General features: G+C 41.3%; 1 long non-coding RNA gene across 1 annotated transcript in view; it reads left to right on the forward strand.

Moving 5' to 3' along the window:
• Positions 1–564: 564 nt before the first annotated feature.
• LOC129146066 (uncharacterized) overlaps positions 565–20,104 on the forward strand; it is a 49,557-nt gene continuing 30,017 nt past the window's right edge. The window contains exon 1 of the long non-coding RNA XR_008552441.1: positions 565–606. This is a non-coding gene — a long non-coding RNA (uncharacterized LOC129146066). The remainder of the gene's footprint in view (positions 607–20,104) is intronic.

A 20,104-nucleotide genomic window follows, 5' to 3' on the forward strand; every position in this document is an offset into this window, starting at 1 on the left:
AGCTTACACTTCTCATTTTCCACCATTTGCTCTGTTAAACCACAATTGCAACAATTATATTGGGGAAATAGTTTGGAGAGAACCAATCTATTACTTTAGCAGTTTGGATTATATTTTCCCTGGCCAGTGCCTATATGTTTAAATATATATTATATATATATATATATATATATAATTATAAATACAATGCTTCAATATCCTTTTAAAATTTTATGGAATGTCTTAGAGTTCTTTTTATGTCAATTGTATCCTTTTAAACTTTTGCATTGTATTTCCAGTATGGATGTTTTCTAGTCTACTTAGCAATTCATCAGGTAATATACCTTAGGTTATTTCTAGATTTTCATAATAGCAAGAAATTTTGCAATGAATATCTATTTCCCACTTTTTTTTCATAGGTATGTAAGTTTTTCTCTAGGATTGATACTAAGTAAGGTGGAAGGAAATAGAGATTTTAAAGTTTCTTATAGATAATATTTTTGCAAAACAATCTTAGAAATTTTCTCTCCTACATGTAGAATATAAAATGACCTCTTCCTTTTCTTGATCATATAGTGAATTTGGACAATTTTCTTGTATGTGCAGCCCATTTGGACACTCTTAACTGTGAGTTATTTGTTCTTATCATTTGCTCATAGTTCTATTGTGTTGCTTGCCTTTTACTTATTTATTTGAGGGAAAAGTTTAAATATTTGTCTTCGTTTTTTTTTTTTTTAGATTTATTTTTTATTTATACAATAGCTAGGGTACAGGCCAGAGGCGTGGAAGGGTGACAGGATTCACCAGAGACAGAGTGGGGAGCAGAGCAGGCAGACAGACCGAAAGCACTTCTGAGGGGAGCAGCGGGCGCTACAGGAGAGGTCTGCCACGCCATGTGGGAATCTCCCTGGCCAGCCAGGAATTGAACCCACACTGAGGAGTCTGTGGACAGCTTCACAGCGTGGCATTCAACCCACTGCGCCATCGGGGAGGCCCAAAAGTTTAAATATTTGTATTGAGATAATAATCCTTGTTTTATGGGTTGGCAAATATTTTCTCCGTGCCTGTCTCTTGCCTTCACTTGCTTATCAGAAATTGCTTGTGAGTGATTTCTTCATTACCCTGGGTTTCTTTAGCTTTCTCTGCCTACAAATGTTTCTTATATTCACATGTGGGCTTCTCTGGGCACCCCTTATTTCTTTGAAGAGCATGCTAAGGGCAAATGTTGACTTAATTGAGGCAGTGTTTTGTAGTGATATTTTAATCAGATCATTTAGCTGATGCATTTCTGGTGACATCTGCTGGTAGGTGGCTAATTGGTAATGCCTACCATTGAATGTGATGACTATGGCTTCCTTCCCTCCTCTGGAATTGCATGAGCAGTCACCCCAGCAATGTGTGGCATCCTCAAGCCCTAGCAATTCCCAACTCCGTTGCATAGCCAGCCTGACTCCCTCACTAACTGGAGACTGGGTTTTAAAATCATGTCCTATCCAAAATGGATCCTTATAGAAGAAAGTGACTATGGGCCTTGGATCCTTGGGATATCCTTTTTGGCTTTGGCAGAAAATTCTAAGTATTGAGGCTTTAAGACTATGTGGGATTCTTGCAAAGATCTTCAACTGGGACCTACTAGGTACTACCCACACCCCCAACTATTTGTTCAAATACAAAATGCAGAGTCTCAAATATGCACTGTCCAACTCCTCAAGTTGTTGATGAACACATTCTTATCATAATAGCACAAATGACACAAGTCTTTCTTCATATTTTCCCCCTCAATCCTGCTCCTCACTTCAGAGGTAACCACACATGGGTTCTATCTTTCCAGACACAGGTGCTTTTTAAACAGGTGCATATGCTATACCTATTTTTCTGTAGTTTCATTTCCCTCCACTTCTTACTTTGCATGACCTTGTATAAATGACATGCTTTTCCATGCATTAGATCTGTGTCCTGCCTTCAGAGAGATAAGTTTAGTCAGGGAATAGGCCAGTGACAAGAGTCATACAATGCAGTGAAGCAAGGGATGGTGAGGGCATACAACCTTGACCTGAGAAGTAAAACAGTGATAGCTTCCTGGAGCAAATGACATACCAGGTGACACCTGAGAGATGTATAGAAAGTGGCTGTGGTAGGCTGTAATGAGCTCCAAAATGTATCTAGGCCCCAATCTCCTTGAACCTGTGAATGTGACTTCATATTGATGGCAAAAGTGGCTTGGTGATATGATTAAGCTAAGGATCTTGAGATGGGGAGATTTTCCAGGTGGACCCAAAATCTAACCACAAGTCTTTATAGGGAGGAAGCAGAAGGGGGTTTGTGACAGAAGAAAGTTGTGTGAGCAGTAGAGCAAAAATGTTAAGTTGCTTTTAAGGAGTCAAGTAACACGAAGAATGTAGCTCTAGAAACCTGGGAGAGACAAGCGCTTCCAGAGAGAACTCGGTCCTGCCAATACCCTGGTTTCAGCCCAGTGAAACTAATTTAGGCTTCTGGCCTCCAGAACTGTAAAAAAATACATTTATGTTCCTTTAAGCCACCAAATTTGTGGTAATTTGTTAGAGTGGCCCAAAGGAAACAAATGCAGTAAACCAATAGAGAAATATATTAGGAAAAGAACAATTTTCTGAACTTTCTGGCAAGAGAGCAAATCTGTTCTTTAAGACGTGTTGAAACAAAGTGGAGGAATAAAGCAAAGAGAATCGGGACTGGAAGTCATGCAGCAGCTGGAAGGTACACTCATGAGGTCGGTTTCATATTGAAGACAGTTGGGAGCCAGAGAGGCATTTGAGCAGGGAAGAAGCAGATTTCAGTGTAGAGATCATTACGGGAACTCTGCTCATTGCTCTTAGAAGAGAGGAATTTGCTTAGATGACAACTCTTAGCTTATTTTAAACATCCTTTCCTCTCATTCAAAGCACTCTATCCTGAAAAGAACTGAATTCTCTCCTCAGACAAAAACTAGACAACCACATCCTTTTTTTTTTTTTTTTTTTTGTGGGATCCTTGCCGGTGGCCTGGGATCAAACTGGAGCTGCAGAGGCTGTGGGCAGCCTAGCAACCCAGCGTTCAACCATTGCGCCAGCAGGGGAGGCCCAACAACCACATCTTTAAGGCTGCAGGAAGATAATTTCTTCTTGGACGTCTGGGGTGGCTGTTTGAGGAACAGGAAAAGGAGGGAGCTTACCTGAGCTGGACTGCAGTCCAGAGAGGGATAGAAAGAGGAAACAGTTGAAAGCATTTTATTTCATCTAATCCAGACCAACCATATCTTGAGGCCAGCTGCTGATGGAGGGCAAGGGGGCAGAGAGGCGAGTCCCCATTCCCAAGGCCTGCAGGGTGGCAATCTATCATTGGTGTTCCGATTCCTTTTCAGGGCTAAAGTCATTAATAGAAAAAGCACTTCAGGTATCCCTTTTCTATAAGGATTGCAGTTTTTCCCCCAGCAAATTTCTCAATCTCTATCATGATTAAAGCAGACAGTTGCCAAGCCACTCGGTAGGGGAGAAAATAAAGAAAGCCTTCAGGGTTAGGTAAAGGAACAAAAATACACCAAGCAGGAAGGCTGTCCAATGTGATAGGAGATTTTCCCTTCTTCCCTTTAAGAGGGGTTGTTGACTGGCAAAGGCAGACCTGCAGGAGATGGGAGAGTTTCTGTTATGGAGGCAGTTCTCGCGAAAGGAGGTGAGAGTTAAAATGAAAGGGTAGGGCTGTTGTTGCGATGAAAGAGTCAGTGGACTTCTCATCCCTTTGAACTACTCCATCCTATCTTGACCACCATGTCTCAGGTAAGAAGACATCAAGACCAGAGCTGGATAAACATCAGCATTCTGGGTCCACTCCAGCGATACATTAGCAGTAGACAAAGATTACTCCTGCCCACTCAGGATCATGTTCCTGTTTCCACTAGTAATAACAGCACACTGAGTTTTCTTGGGGAGCACTTCTTCCAAGCCTTCGAGGTATGTGGTTTGGGTGATTGTCCTCCCCATTTCTGGGTCCCATTGTAGGCCTGAGACCAAAGCCAGGTTCATTAGTATACATGGTTACTCCAGCCTAGAGATTTGTTAAAGCATTGTCTAGTGACTTGTGGTGATCCAAATAGGACCATCCTGAATGTTTACTAAAAGGATTAGAAAAGAAGTTTGCTTCTGTTGCAATTACTGAAAGATCAGGCTGTGAATTTGAAATTGCTGGTGACCATCTTACCCCAACAAGGAAAGCCTGACTTAAAATTTAACCAAAATCCAAGAAGTGAAAATCTACATATAAAATGAATTCATCTGACTAGCTGGATAAAGCTGTGCCTGAGCCTGGATACTCCCAATAATCCTTATATTGTTTAAGCCAGTTTTAGTTGAGTTTCTATCCCCTGCAATTGAAAGAGACTATTTATACATTTATTAACACATCATGAGCTATAACTTTCATTTATTGAGTAGTTACTATGTTGCAATTTGTACTAAGCATTTTTGTTTAAAGAAGATGTATAGGGACCCTAGGACTATGTACCCCAGGGGTTCATATCTAGGATCTGTGGGCCCCTGATAGTCGCTATATACTTCAGAGAAACTTTTAGACTAATTTTTATGCAGGATTTTAAACACTGGGTTTTATTTTTTCTTGGCAAGAGGGTCTATAACTCTTAGTAGATATTCTAAGATTTGTGGCCCTAGATCCTCTTCTTTGTACCACAGACTCTTTCTCCCATCATGAAAAGATTAGATTTTAGTCCTTGTTCCTCCACCAAATGAACTTGGAAGTATGTACTCTCTGCTTCCTAATATGCAGCACAAAGGCATAAGAAACAGACCATATGATTCTCATAAAGCTTTTATTTATAAAGAAAGGGCTTCAACTCAATTTTTCCTCTGTGATAACTGCTTTGGGCTCTGGTCCTGATATTGGCTCTCACCCTAACTCTTCTGAGCCTCAGCTTCCCTCCCATAATAAATAGAGATTTAAATGCATTGCCCAATACACATTACAGGGTGATCATGAGTATAAGTTGAGAACAGGACAGCAAAGATGCTCTGAAAGTAACAGTAAGATGTGCTCACTGGTCTCCTGGCCCCACCTCCTTACTGTCGTCCTCCTTGTAAGGTATGTGCTTCTCCTGAGGTTCATGAGTCTGGAATGTCTGCCTTTTCTCCATATTCCCAGCAGCATCATTGACATCCGGACTGTCTTATGTACATGAGAGCCTGTTCATTAACTTCTTGTATATAGTTTTAATAAACACCTTAAGGAAATATTCTGAATATCACTTGCAGAGCAAAGGAACAGAAACAGGTTCACCATCTGATATAGAGGGAGATATTCTCTCGACTGGCACATTTTATTTCTCCTAACACAGGCTAAGGCCTCCAGAATGAGTTTATTCATTAATGCATTTGCTTAGTCACTCAAATGAATATTTAGGAGCTACTCTATGCTCAGCACTGTGCTGAGAGCGAAGTGGGGAGTGAGTAAAAAACAGAGACAGATTCTTAAGGAACTCACTTTGCTGTGATGGTGTAAGGACACCCAAACAAACAAATGCAACCCAAATATAGTGGGTGATCAGGAAATGTCTGGAAGGCATGGGCAGGAAGACAAAGACAAAAATGACTAAGTTTTGGGAAGTCTTCAAAGAGGTGACATTTGATCTAGGTTTGAAGGATGCCAGACAGAAAAAGGAAAGTCAACCAGGGAGAGGAGGCTGCACATGGGACCATGGGAAGCAGTGTTGCTGGGCTGGTTGCCTCTGGCTTTGGAGGTGTAGTGTCTCCTATCTGCAGGCCCATAGTGAGTTTTTTTTTCGAGCAGCCAAGTGGTATGACCCTTTCTCAATCCTATGACTGAGTGGACCACTTAGTGCAAATCAGCTCCTAGCTCACACCCAATTGGTCCATTCTATGATCCAGGAAGTACTCATAAAAAGGGAGCCACTGCCAGAGCCCGCCTGTGGTGAAGTAATAGGGTAAGAGACCATTGCTGCTGCTGGCTCCTGCTGCTGCCCAGGTGGCTTGGTTCTGGTATCATAGGTATCTTTGAAAAAGACATTTTTAAAAGAGATTGCTGAGCGATTCTGATGAACAAACCAGGCCTGAGAACAATGCTTTAGTTCTTGGATGTATCCGAGTGTGTTGAATGCTGATTACAGGACCCTCTGGGCCAGACATTCAGGCTGAATAGGCCTGTGATTTAAAAAAAATAAGTAAATAAACTTTTAATTTAAGGACAGCATTTGATTTACCAAAAAATGTTGCTAAGACAACACAGATATTCCATGTACATCACATTCAGTGTTCCTTATTATTGATACTGATATTTTACATTTGTCATAATGAATGAGTGAATATCTATATATTCTTAATAACAGATTGTATCTGGTTCCCTTAAATTTTAGCTAATGTGCTTTTTCTGTGAGGATAACACATTACATTTAGTTGTCACATCTCCATGTCTTTTGTCACAGTTATTCAAACGATTCTTGTTTTTAATGGCCTTCACAGTTTTGAAGGGTATGGGTGGGGTATTTTGTAGAATATCCCACAACTGAGATTTGTCTGTTTTTCTCATAGTTTAATGGAGCTGTTGATTTTAGGGAGTAAAAGCACAGAGGTAAGGAGCCCTTCTTATCACATAATACCAAGGCCACATGCTGTCAACATGACTTATCATTGTTGATGTTGGCCTTTATCAACACATGACCCAGGTTATATTTTTAATGGTTCCCCACTCCAGGTTGCTCCTTTGTCCTCCTTTTCCATACTGAGCTCTTTAGATGGGAGTCACTATGCACAGCCTACAACTAAAGAGTGGGAGTTATTCTACCACCTTGAGTGCGGGATATCTGCGTAAATTATTTGGAATTCTTCTCCTTATTTATTTGTTTGTTTGTTTATTTATTTAATTTAAATAGGAGATCTTGCATGCTTTCATTTACTTATTTTTTAATTTAATGTTTTTCTGACATCATTGTTCATTTTTGTACAGCATTTGATTTATCCCCTCAGGTATAAATCCCCAGAATTCTCCCATCCCCACATCACCTGTGAACCATCACCATGGGCCCTTGCGCTCTTCCCTCCCCAGTTTTGTCCCCTCTCCCTTCCACTTCCCCTGCTGAATGTCTCATATTTATAGTTTGGCTGCTAGTTTTGTCTTTTTTCCCCTGATCCTTTTTCATTTTGCTTACATTCCTCCTATAAGTGAAACCATCTGATATCTTTCTTTTTCCTTCTGACTTATTTCACTGAACATAATCCCTTCCAGCTCCATCCATGTTGCTACAAATGGCATGATTTTATTTTTTTTGGTTGCTGAATTGTATTCTATTGTGTATGTATATGTATACGCACACACACACAGAGACACACACACACAGTGTCTATTTGATCCGGTCATTGGTTTTTGGGCATTTAGGTTGTGTCCATATCTTAGCTATTATAAATAGTGCTACAATAAACATAGGACTGCACATTTCCTTCCAAATTAATGTTTTTGTGTCCTTTGGGTAGATCCCTAGGATCTTTTCATCTATCTATCTGTCTGTCCATCTATCTATCTGTCTATCTATCTATCTATCTATCTATCTATCTATCTATCTATCTATCTATCTATCTATCTGTCATCTGTTATCTATCTAGATAGAGACACATGGGTAACATGGTTACTTATATTACACCTTTATATTGTTATATCCACTTTATTTTGTTGTTCAAATCTTTTCAGCTTTGGCCATTGGGAGTACCTTTGGTTTACTCTGTCTGACATACCTCCATTTTTAGCTTGATGTAGTCCCATTTATTTATTTTCACTTTTGTTTTCTTTGCTATTGGAGTAGAGTCCCCAAACACATCTCTAAGGTTGATAGCTATGTTTTCTTCTATGTATTTTATAGTTTCAGGTCTTACATTCAAGTCTTTAATCCGTTCTCAATTACTTTTTTGTGTATGGCATCATTTTGCATGTGGCTATCCAGTTTTCCTTATACCATTTGTTAAAGAGACTATCCTTGTTGCATTGTTTCCAGTTTTTGATTGCTATGAATAATTAGGACTACATTTCAACTACCACTGTCCGTTATTCTAATACTGATGGTGAGGAACCCAGGTGAGAACAATTTTACTCTTGTTTTGGAGGACAGTCTCTTCTGGCATATCTCTTCTTATTGTTCTTTTGTAACGCGTTCTGGCTAGTTTAGCTTCCTTTGAACTTGATCACATATTGGGAAGTTACAGCATTTGTCTTTTGTTTAGACATTTGTGATTTCATCACATCTCTCTGGGTGTCTCTCTCTCTCTCTCTCTCCCTCCTTCCATCCCTTCCTCCCTCCTTCCTTCCCTCCCTCCACCTAACATTCTGGCTCTAAATTCTCCCACCAACTGGAGAATTTCCTTTGTTCTTTTTTTCTCTTCCTGTCCTCTGTGAAAGAAATCATGTCAAACTAAAGTTATGTTTTCCTCTCACCAGAACAGTGGGAATATACTCCCCTTTCATGGCACATGTATTATTACTGAACACAGTAGAAGGATAAACCACATTTACTTTTTAATATTAAAGAACAGAAACATACACAAGAGCAACAAAATATGACTGAGTTGTCATCTTATTATTCATCCATTGCATTTTCTTATTTAACTTCTCTGTTGCTCCCTGCAATCCCTTACCACTTCTATACATACATTAACATTGTATCAGCTACTGTAAGTAAGGCATACTCCTTAAATTTTAAAGTTTATTTTTCATTCCTTTCAAATGCCAATGCAGTTTCCCTAGTTGAGAAATTTCCTCCCAAGTGGTTCTCAGGCTTTCTCTGTCTTAATATTCTACTATCTTTAATAAGGTGACTCTCAACCTTTCCAGAGGAGTCCCCTTTATTCAGGACTACCAGGAAGGGATGAGAGCACAAAGGATCCCATGCAGGAAGTTTTCTGGCCAGATTTGGAAGTGGCTCATGTCACATCTGCCAGGCCAGACGGTCTTGTAACTACAAGGAAGGTTCCCTGCCCAAGAAGAAAAGGAAACAAACCTTGGTTGTAATTATGGCTCCTCCGCTTCTACCATTCTGTTTTCTTAGCCTGAGGCTTCTGCTGAACAACAAAGGGTGGGAGAGCTGAGCGTTTTCTTGAGTCTTTTGTCAACCCTCAGGGTCAGACTTTGCCTGTGGGTTCCTTTGGGATAAAATTATGAAAAAAAAAATGTCATTGCGATGTAAGCTTCAAAGGAGTAAAAACATCTTGTCTCCTTTATTCTTTATTGTATCCATAGTACATAGCATCATTCCTGGCATTGCATGGTGCTCAACAGATATTTGTGGAGTGGATTTTATCTATCTATCTATCTATCTATCTATCTATCTATCTATCTATTTATTTATTTATTTACATAAGCCCTGTGTACAGTCAGAAGAGTGGGAGGGTGAGAGAATTCACCAGAGCCAGAGTGGGGAGCAGAGCAGGCAGAAGGACCATAGTACACTGCTGAGGGGAGCAGCGGGCGGCAGGAGAGGTCTGTGGCGCCATGTGGGACCCTCGCCCGGCGACCAGGGATTGAACTGGTGCTGCAGAAGCTGCGGGCAGCTTCTCAACCCAGCGGTCAACCACTGCTCCACCAGGGAGGCCCTGTTGTGTGGATTTTAAAAGGCAAATTTGTGAGTTAGTTTTGTCTTGCTTGGATGCCCCTTAAGCACGCACAGGCCACCAGTAGGTGGCAGTGTTGTTTGAAGAGTGCTCCCAGGAGCAGGGAGAGCGCAACTGCCTTGTAGCCCAGCTCCCACTGATCTGTGGGTGCCAAGGTAGGGTGGGAATTGAGTGACTGTAATAGAGTAACAGTGTGAGTGCCACAGAGTAACAATAATTGGGTGTTTACCAGGAACAGGGGCCACATAAAGATTGTGACACCTTGATGCAGTTAATCCTCCTAACAATCTTATGAGGTTAGATGGATTGACATCCATATTTGGCAAATGGGGACAGTGATTCATGAAGTTAATTTAACCAAGTGTTATGTCACTAATGGAGGATTAGAGTAGAAAGTTGGAAAGGAGGCACTATGAGACCAGAAACCTGGCTTATGCAATGCAATGCTGGGAGGGAGTTGGGCGGGGGGTGGGGGGGGGGGGGGGGGGGGGGGGGGTGTAGAAGTAATTAACATAGTTGTTAAACTAGCTATAGAAAGCAAAAATTCTTAGGCAGACCCAAGCTAGAGTCAGACTGCTGTTAGAGAGTGTCAGTGGAGTACAGAATGGTGGTGAGGATATGGAGATTGAGAGCCATTGTAGAATCACTGATTCTTTTCAAATTGTGCATAGTTATTCAAAACCAACAAAAACAAATCATTTCACAAAGGAATGAGCCCCTCCCAAAGAGAAGAAGACTATCTAAGGGCAGTTTCTGCACTGGCACTGGGCGGGGTGGGGGTGGGGTGGCGCTGTGCAGGCTGCAGTCCTCTGCCCACCTGTGACTATGCAGGTGCTTCTTTTCACCAATCCTTTCCTTTAGTAGAGCAGGAGCTGCAACCCTTGCCCGCCGGTGCCTATGGTGGTGCTCCTCACTGCCAACTCTCTCCCTCTGCAGGGCAGCAGCCTTCCTGCCTGCCTGTGCCCTGTACCATGCCTGGGCTTCTCTTCACTGGCCTCTCTCAGGGGAGGCAGCTCTCCTCAAGGCTGCCTGCCTGTAACCATGCAGGCCTCTTTCAGCAAATCTGCCCCTTTTGGGGCAGCTCCTTCTGCCTGCGTATGTCTATGCAAGTGTCTTTTATTCTTCCATCCCCTTTGGCTAATAAACCTGTTCTTTAAATATAATGTCTCTGTCTCATGGAGAAACTTGCCTGGTCAATGCATCATGGGCTGCTGAAAGGGGAGCTCTGGTGAAACTTTTCCCTGAGTGAACCCAAGGATCCCACTCTCTAAACCCATCAGCTTCAAAAACTACATCAGGAACATATCAGAAATGCTGAGAAGGGGATTTCAGCCCTGAGAAAAGACCAACTGGTGGTTTCCAATCTGTATCTGGTGGAACCTGAGCCTTTGCAGATACACTAGTTTATCCTGTGGGGTTTTATGCTGCACTTACTGCTTTAATATGTTGGGATTCCATGTAAGGTTTTTTGGTTTTTTTTTTTTAAGTCTCTGCTTTGAGTACGTTCAGCTAAATGGCTTCTAGAGCCCTTCCTTTTGATGTCTGAAGTGGAAATGGTCATGGAAACCCTGCTGACATAAAGACCTAGTGCTTGCCTTGACCTGACTGGAGCATACACTTAGAGAACTTAGGATGAAACTTTTGCATCTGCTTTTACCTCCCAGCCCTGTCCCACACTCCTCATCTGTCCTGCAGAAGGGAAATGCCTGTGAGGGCCCAGCCAGAGGGAAGTCTGACCAGTGGCTCAGAAATCTCCGCTTTGGACCATGCAGTCTTTTCCCTTCCCAGCCTGAGCTCAAACAGTTCCAGCTCCAGAACATTCCTGGCTCATTATCTGGAAGAAATGACCTGAGTAGCAGCCTGCTGAGAGTGAGGAGGAAAAGGAGAAATTGTAACATTGATTTATTTGAGACAGAATGATCCACAGATAGGGGGCAAAGGGAAAAAGCTATCATCGAGTTGGCTGGGTTCTGGGACCTGCAGGGACAGAGACTATCATAGTGCATGGTAGAGAAGGGGTGGACACTGGGCAAGTGGTCCCTTCCTCCCCATCACATAACAATAAAGCTGGAAGTAAGGATGAAATAGGTGCACTTGGCGCCTACAGGGCCTCAGTTAACAGCGGACCTGGCATCTACCTTTGGAAAGGTTTCTTGCATATGCCTTGATGCTCCACAGCAGCCACTGTGCTCTGTAGGAGCTGTTAGATAATAAAGGCTCCAGATGACCTCCATGTCAACCCCACCACTCAGTTGTCATCTCAGGCTGCTGCTTCTTTGAGGTAACCAGGCGTCAGGGGTGGAGCTCACCAACTGGGTCATTCCTGGGTGGCATCTTCTGGGTTTAGGGTTACGTTCTTCTTAGAACAGCCAGTATGGTCTGAGAGGTCAAATGAAGGAGATCTCTCATGACCACATCCATTTGGGGATCTCAGTACCCTTCCCAACATGTACTAATTCTGCAAATTGCTGCAAATAAGAACATAAAGAGGCAACTTTTTATTTTTTTCCACAAAGGGTTAGAAAGGTTTTTCCCATACAAAGTGACATCTCTCTGAGATTGAAGGAGAAGCAGAAGTTGCATGAACTTTGCTTTCCTGATGGATAATTAAGAGGCACCATAGATTTGTGGGTAGCGGAAGTCTAAAATATTTTCACCTAAAACCTCACCAGTTTTGTGTTTGAGCTATGTTCACACCTGGCCGGAGTTGATACCTACACTTGGGCTGCTTTTGTCCCATGCAGTTGGGACTCTGTGTGTAACATGTCTGAAATACCCAGGTATGGGTGGATCATATGATCTGCTCTTGGCTCTGGATTATTATTATAGGGGCAATGTAGGGGCACACTTGCTGCCCCTAATCCTGGGATTCTGGTGAATCCTGTCATCCTTCCAGGTGTTTATTAATCACTGGTTGTGCTGGAAGAAGCACTTGTAGGCTAGAGGTGGTGGGTAAGAGCCACCAGAATGCCTGGATTCCCACCTCAGCTCTGGTCTTCTAGTTTAATCCTCTTGAACATATTCAGACCTCAGTGTCCTTATCTTTCAGAAGCTAATGATAATGGTACCACACTGGCTATTTTCCATTTGTTCCCCCAGATTCGTTCTGTACACTTCTGTACCTTTTCCCATCCTTTTGTGTCTGGGTGGTTGTATAGTCTAATTTTAGAGATTTTCTAAGCCCATCTGCAGTCACTTTCCCTTCCCTCAACTCTCCAGGCCCTGGAAACTCCTGATCAACTTTCTACATATACAAATTTCCACTTCTGGACATTTAATATAAATGGAACCATACAGTAGATGGCCTTCTATAACTAACCTCTTTCACTTAGGTTGTTTTCAAGGTTCACTGTACCATATGTCAGTGCTTCATTCCTTTTTATTACTGAAAAAATAGCCCATGGTATGTATATACCACATTTTATTAATCTCTCCTATTGATGGACATTTGGATTGCTGCCATTTTTGGCTATTGTAAATAATGCTGCTATGACCATTTGCATATATCACATAGGTTGCTTATTTGTTGATGATTTGACTTATCTCATTAGAATTTAAGCTCCATTGAAACAAAGTTCATTATATGCTGTATATAATGTAAACATGTAATATAAGATATGTGACTAATTTCTTTGGCTTTTGGTAGGTGCTTGATAATTTTTTTAAATTAAAGAATAAATAGTGGCAATGGAAAGAAATCATGTGGCTAAAAATCTCACAGCAGGTATGGCTTGGAAATCTAGGTTGGTAGAGTATACTTCTTAAGGACATCTTAGAGATTTTCTATTAGCTTCACAAGAGATATGGGGCCAGGGAATTTGCATTTTCACAACCTTTTCAGGGAATTCCAAGCACTCTAATACTGGAGAGACCCTGAGCCTTCTATGCCTCTCAGAGAGACTTGCCTATAGGTGGTGAAAGGAGGTAAATCAACTCATTGTCCCGGCCCAAACATTTTACTTTTACAACTTTGTTTTGAGTACAATGGAGTTATGGTCCTCCCCCAGTGATGTCCCATGTGAGGCATCTCTGTCTGGGTCAGGTTGAAGCTGAAGCATTTTCCAAAAGTAATTCCAGTTTTCATCTTTAGTACTCTGTGCTGATTCTCTCACAACTCATCTGTAAGGTACAGGTTTTCCTTTGTTATGGGGGATGCTGGATGATTGAAGAGGCAAATAAAGCAGCTTGCAGCCAACTCAGCAAGAAGGAAGCCCAGAGTCACACATTTGCCCACAGGGAAGTGCAGAGTGGGGGACGGTAAGCAGCAGGTTGGGTGTGAGAGTTCAATGGTCTGGATTAGCAGGAAGGGGCTCACAGGCAGCCCTTTGGAGGCATTGCAAAGCAGCACTTCCATATCTGAACATTCAGGTGGGTTCATAGCCCTCCCTTGTCTTGTATTGAACAAGAAAAACCGTTCAGTTGCTTTTCAACTGTGCAGAGATGCACATGATCTTTTCTGGAAGAAGTTGCTGCTGGCTTTTAAAAGAAAGGTTCAGTCTTTACTTTGATCTGACTTCTAAAAGAATAAGGCATATTATTTTTTATAGCAAAGGAGATTTCTAAGAAGTTTGAGTATTCAAATTTGAAGTCTCCCCTCAGCATGTGAAAGCAATATTAGTGTCATTTAAGTGTAATGGATGAATAGTTAATGTAACAAGAGACGAAAAACCTGAAAAAGATCCATATCCAAATGAAAATGCATGTTTGGGCTAAACTACTATCTTTTTGCTACTTATTTTTTATTTGATAAGGAGCATTAACTACATATGGGCACCAAGAGGCTCTATGGGATAAATAAGGCATATTTCTACCTGATAATGCATGTAAATTCAGCCTAGTGCTGAGCCCTTTCTCTCCTTCAGTATCCTGCAATAGAATGAGGAAGAACAGGCTGTACCTAGATGTGCATTCTACAAAGTAGAATGCCTTTTCCCCTTTATTCCCACATTGTGTACCTACCTCTATTAGCACATCATATTGTACTTAAAATCCACACATTGTTTTTATTTGGTACTTTACTGTGCCAGGCACTCTGTTAATCCCTTCATATAAAAATATTTCACACCACAGTCTTAGGAGGTAGGTGATATCATTACTCCTATTTTACAGCTGGAAAAACTGAGGCTCACAGAGATGTCACATGTAAAGGTCTTGCACTTATCACATGGCAGAACATTGACTCAGGCCACCTGTGTCTGATTCCAAAGCTGACTTAATTAATAGCAGTTCTAAGTCATGGTCCGTGGAAACTCATGTTTCCCTGGGACTCTTTCTGAGGGCGTCCATGATGTCAAAACTGTCCTCATAATAATGTCAATTTATCGTTTGTCTCTTCCACGTTCTTGATATATGTACTGGTGGTGTAAGAACAGTGGTGACTAAAACTGCTGGCACCTTAGCACTAATAAAAGGAATGTTACCAGACCACACTGCAAATCATTGAATTCTTCTCTGCTGTGTTGAATTGATTGTTTAACATTTGAGATTATATAATGAAATATCTCAGTATTAGGAATATCTCAGTATTAGCAATGAACTAATACTTTCCCAATGACCAATGTGTGATGAAACAGACTCATGCATGGGTAAGGACCCTTTCCATTTTACTGTTATGCTTTTTAAAGCAAGTAATAAATACTTAAGATTTTTCTCAGTTTTAATTTTTAAATGGCAAATATATATATATTGATTTTTTTAATCTTTATTGAGATAACACTGATTTACCACACTGTACATGATTTAGGGGGTTAGGCTCACACCCCCTAAGATGTTTGTCACCACACCACCCCCACCATCAAAGCATCCACAGTCCTTTACCCTAGGCCATTGCCCTCTCCCACTTTGTCCTCACCCCCACCCTCCCTGCTTCTCTAGGAGCCTCAATTCTGCAATCATATTTCTGGCATTTTGGTTTAGTTTTATTAGATTCTTTGTTTCCACATGTGAGTGAAATCACCTGGTATTTGTCTTTTTACTTCTGACTTATTTCACTAAGTATAATCCCCTCCAGTTCCATCCATGTTGCCACAAATGGCAAGGGTTCTTCCATTCTGCATCTAACACTTCTTCTTTAATCCACTGCTCTATTGATGGCACTTAGGTTGTTTCTATAACTTGGCTATTGTAAATAGTGCTGCATTGAACAATGGGGTGTTTCGATCCCTTTGAATTAGTGGTTTTGTATTCTTTGGTTAGAGTCCTAGGAGTGGAATTGCTGGATCATATACCTATTTTTAATATTTTGAGGGACCTCTACATTCTTTTCTAAATGATGAATATTGATTGATATAACCCTCATGAGGACTTTGGGTCCTCAGTATTTTTTTAGGATATCCGATAGTCTGGAGATTAAAATATCTGAGAAGCTCTGCCCCAGACAGCCTGGAGCCATGAAGGTAGGACAGTTAGATTGGTAGTATCACTTAGAATAACTCAATTCTGTGCCTTTTTTTATCATGGAAAATGTTTCTAAAATTCCCCACCTTTGACCTGGTTGTTGCCATATATTAAGCTGTGACCAGGTCAGGATGAATTCAGGCAGGTTGACCAAGACCTAGAGTTCTAGGTCTATGAGAATTACCCAATGACAGTCGCTTGGAATCCAGTAGTTTGCTCTATACACAATGTTATTTGTCTGCCCAAGAGCTTCAGGGTCTGATTATCTGGTCCTTAGTTTGGCTCCAATCAGATAGTTATCATCCCCATGGGGGCTTCATTCTCTGGGGGTGCAGCAAATGAAGGATTATTGTCACATGTCTAGACTTGGAATAGTGTGGTTAGTTACAGGCAGGCCACCTTCAAGAAAGGGAGAGAACCATGCAAGTCTAATGCTTCACTGAGATAGAAAAAGAAAATTTGCCCACCAAATTCCTGGGCAACGTAAGAAAAAATTTGAGAGGTTGTCGTGAGTGAAATATACTTAAAGTAAGTTTTTTTTATTAAGCACTTATTTCAGCCAGATAGCATGCTAGACTATTTAGATGAATTATATTATTTAATCTCCTCAACAAACCTGTCATGTAAAGATTATTATTCCTGTTTTATAGATGAGGAAACTGAGACCCAGAGAGGCAGGTCTAGCCAAGGCTTTGGCTTAGTTTTGCTTGTCTCCAGAGACTCTGGTTCTTAACTCTTGCATTTCTCCCTTTAAATGAAATAAGTTCTATCAACTAGATGGCAGCTAGAAAACATTCTAAATATAAAAGAGTGGGCAGACATGGAACACTCTAGAAGGGACTGGATATAGAGGAGGAAGCTGAATTTGTTGTTGTTCCTGCTGGTATGTACATGTGTTGTGTGTGTTACATTGGATAGGAAGAACTAACCTGAGTCTAGTCTTCCTCTTGACTGTTCTTCGAGATGAAAGACTAGTCCTATGAAACCAGATGATCAGTGCACTGATTTTCATGTAGCCAGAAGTTTGGAAGTCAGGTTATGGACCAGAAGACTCCAGGCAGAGTGCTGAGAAGAGGGTTAGACAGCATAGTTCAGCCTGGGAAATGACAGTGGAAGATCATGGGCACCTGCAGAAGCAGATGAAGACTTGAGTCCTAACTCTACCTCACTGGGTCAGTTGCTCTCTGTGCCAGAGTCCTCATCTCTAAGATGGAGTTGGCAATGCTTACTTGAAGGACAGTTGTAAGAATTAAAGGAGGTAATATATAGGAATTAATATTGTATAGTCACCCACACACACCAGGGACCCTAATCCTATGTCTCTCCCCCACATAGTGCCAGATGAGGCTCTCTGAACCCTGTCTCTGTTATCCTACTTTCACCAGATCTTTTTTTGTTTTTGGTGGGTTTTTTTGTTAGTCTTTTAAAGACACCCTTTGTACTTTCCATAGGGGTAAACTAGTCTGCATTTCCATCAACTGTGGATTCCTTTTTCTCCAAACCCTCCCCAACAGTTTTTATTTCTGATCTTTTTGATATGGGGCATTCTCACAAGTGTGAAGCAAAGCTGATGTGATTTTGATTTGCATTTCTCTCATAATAAGTCATGATGAGCATTTTTTCATGTTCCTGTTGGCCCAATGGTCTACAGTAGAGGATTATTGGTGCTTGGATGTTGAGCATGGTGTGATAACATATATTTGAAGAGATGTGAATCTCTATCCTGAAAACATATACATTGTTGTAAACCAATGTGACCTTCATTAAAGTAATTTAATTAAAATATTAAAGGCCCCCTCTCTGGAGTGTTTAGGATGTCTTTTAGAAGCCATGTTACCTGGACTCACCAAGTGCTTCCTAGCTGCATGGTTTTGGATAAGACCCTCGACCCCCCTTGCCTTATTTATCTCAACTGTAAAGCAATAACATCTACCTGTAGGGGAACTGGGAGGATTAAATCAGATGAAGCATGGAGTGGGTGGAGCTCAAGCTTTGCCCCATTGTGTGGGCTCAATAATGACACCTCATCATCATGGCCATTATTTGACAAGCATGGTTCTTGCCACCTTTTTTCTTATATTTAATTTTCCAGTTGTTTTCATAGCTATATAACTTTGGGTTTACGTATGTGTACATGCTCCAGCAAAACTCCTGTGTTTTCTAGGTACTTTCTAAATGACACATTGTTGAGTCTTCAACAATGATTCTGTGGGACAAGTTCTTTGATGGCCACTTCACAGATGAAAAAATCATCCTAGAAATAGGCAACTGCAATGCAGATATAGATCTCCTGAGTTCTCTGTTTTCTATGTCCACCACACCCCACTGTGGGCCCCCTCTGTTATTTTTTAAACAGTGTTATTTGTGACTTAATAATTGACTGTGGCTTTCCCAGTGACTGAAGAACCAGAGTAAGGCTGTTTTTCATTTGCCCACTAATAACTCACCTCATAGCACTGAAGACCCAATAAGATCATGTATATGAAAACATGTAAAACTTGGAAGTACATTATAAAATATTTGTATTTTTATTTATGTAGACTCCCACCATGTTCCAGAAAGGGATTTGAAGTAGCCTATTAGTTGTCATTTGGGTGATGATGATTAATGATTATAATAACAAGACAGGCATAATTGTTTCAAATTGTGCCTTTTGAAATGGCCTCCACAGAGGCCAAGCGGTGGGGAGGGGGAAGGCATTCTCTGCCTCAGGGAGCTGAAAAGATGGGCCTAATTGGTTAAAAGCAGCTTTGCTAATTGCTTTGGCAAGGGCCTGAGAGAAAGCTTTGGTATGATTATACATGAACCAGGGTCCCTCAAAGCCCTGTGATTCCCAGCTAGATCTGCTCCTCCAAACAGAAGCAGAAGAGAGAACAGATGTTCAAGCACTTGACAGAGATTTAATAAGACACTTAGAAAAATTACCATGTTCACTTTGCCCCTCCTGACCTCTGGGTTGGAAGCTGTAGGAAGGCCTGTTTTGGGTGGATGATGTTCTGAGTTGGAACTGAAAGGAGCACGTGCTAGAGTTATCTATTTATCTGAGACCCTGCTGTTTCCTGGCCCACTAGAAGGGTTTTTGGTAGTGGAAAGGTAACAGAAAGAAGAGACTTGATTATGAGCAACATATGTGTGTAAATACCAATTGAGGTAGGCAGGCTGTGATTGAGTTATGAAAATATTCTATTTGGATTGCAGAGGAGCAACATCAAGCCTGAACAGCTCAGTGTGGCAAATCTCCATGGCATGAGCAGGAGCGCTAGGAGGAAAGAGAATCCCACCACTAAGATTTATTTTTCCTGAAAAGTAATTTCCCCCTTGTAAATGAGGTTTATCATAGCACAGAGGGTGGTGATGTGTATGTTAGGGAGCTCTGTACCAGACAGGGGAGGCCCAGAAAGTTGAAGGGTCAGAGAGTGACCACCTGGATTCATAGAAGACTCCAAAATTTGTTACTGCCTTGAGCCTCAGTTTCCTCACTTATAAAACCATACTTTACAGGGAGACTGTGAGAATTAAACGACACATAGCAAATGTACTCATTTCCTGGAGCTGCTATAACAATTCCAGAAACGGGGGTGTTAAAACAACACATTTATTCTCTCACAGCTCTGGAGGCCAAAAGTCTGAGATCAGGTGTCGGCAGGGCTGAAACTCCTGAGGTTCTAGAGGAATTCTTATAGCCTCTTCCTGGTTACAGCTTGTGGCTGTAATCACTCTAACCTCTGTATCTTTACAGGTCTTCTCCCCTTTGGGGTCTTGTCTTCTCCTTGTCTTATAGGATGAACTCATTTCAAAATCTCTAAAGACCCTATTTTCCAAGTAAGGTCACATTCTAAAGTTCTGCGTGGGCACAAATGTTTAGGGATTGCTATTCAACCCACGATGGCCAGTAAGTATACAGTGCCTCTGGGAATATAGAAAGCTCTGGATAAAGTCAGCTATTATACTTGTTACCACCACTACTGCTGTTGTTATGACAATGGAAGTACAAGCAGCTCAGGCTTACCTGAAATACGTCTGTTTGTCAGCTGCATATAGCTGCATGGTCATAGCCTGATTAAGGGTTAGTAAAGGAAGCCAGGATACAAGGGTATAGC

Source organism: Talpa occidentalis, unplaced genomic scaffold (genome assembly GCF_014898055.3).
Source record: "Talpa occidentalis isolate TD23 unplaced genomic scaffold, MPIMG_talOcc4v2.1 talOcc4.17, whole genome shotgun sequence".
Lineage (NCBI taxonomy): Eukaryota > Metazoa > Chordata > Mammalia > Eulipotyphla > Talpidae > Talpa > Talpa occidentalis.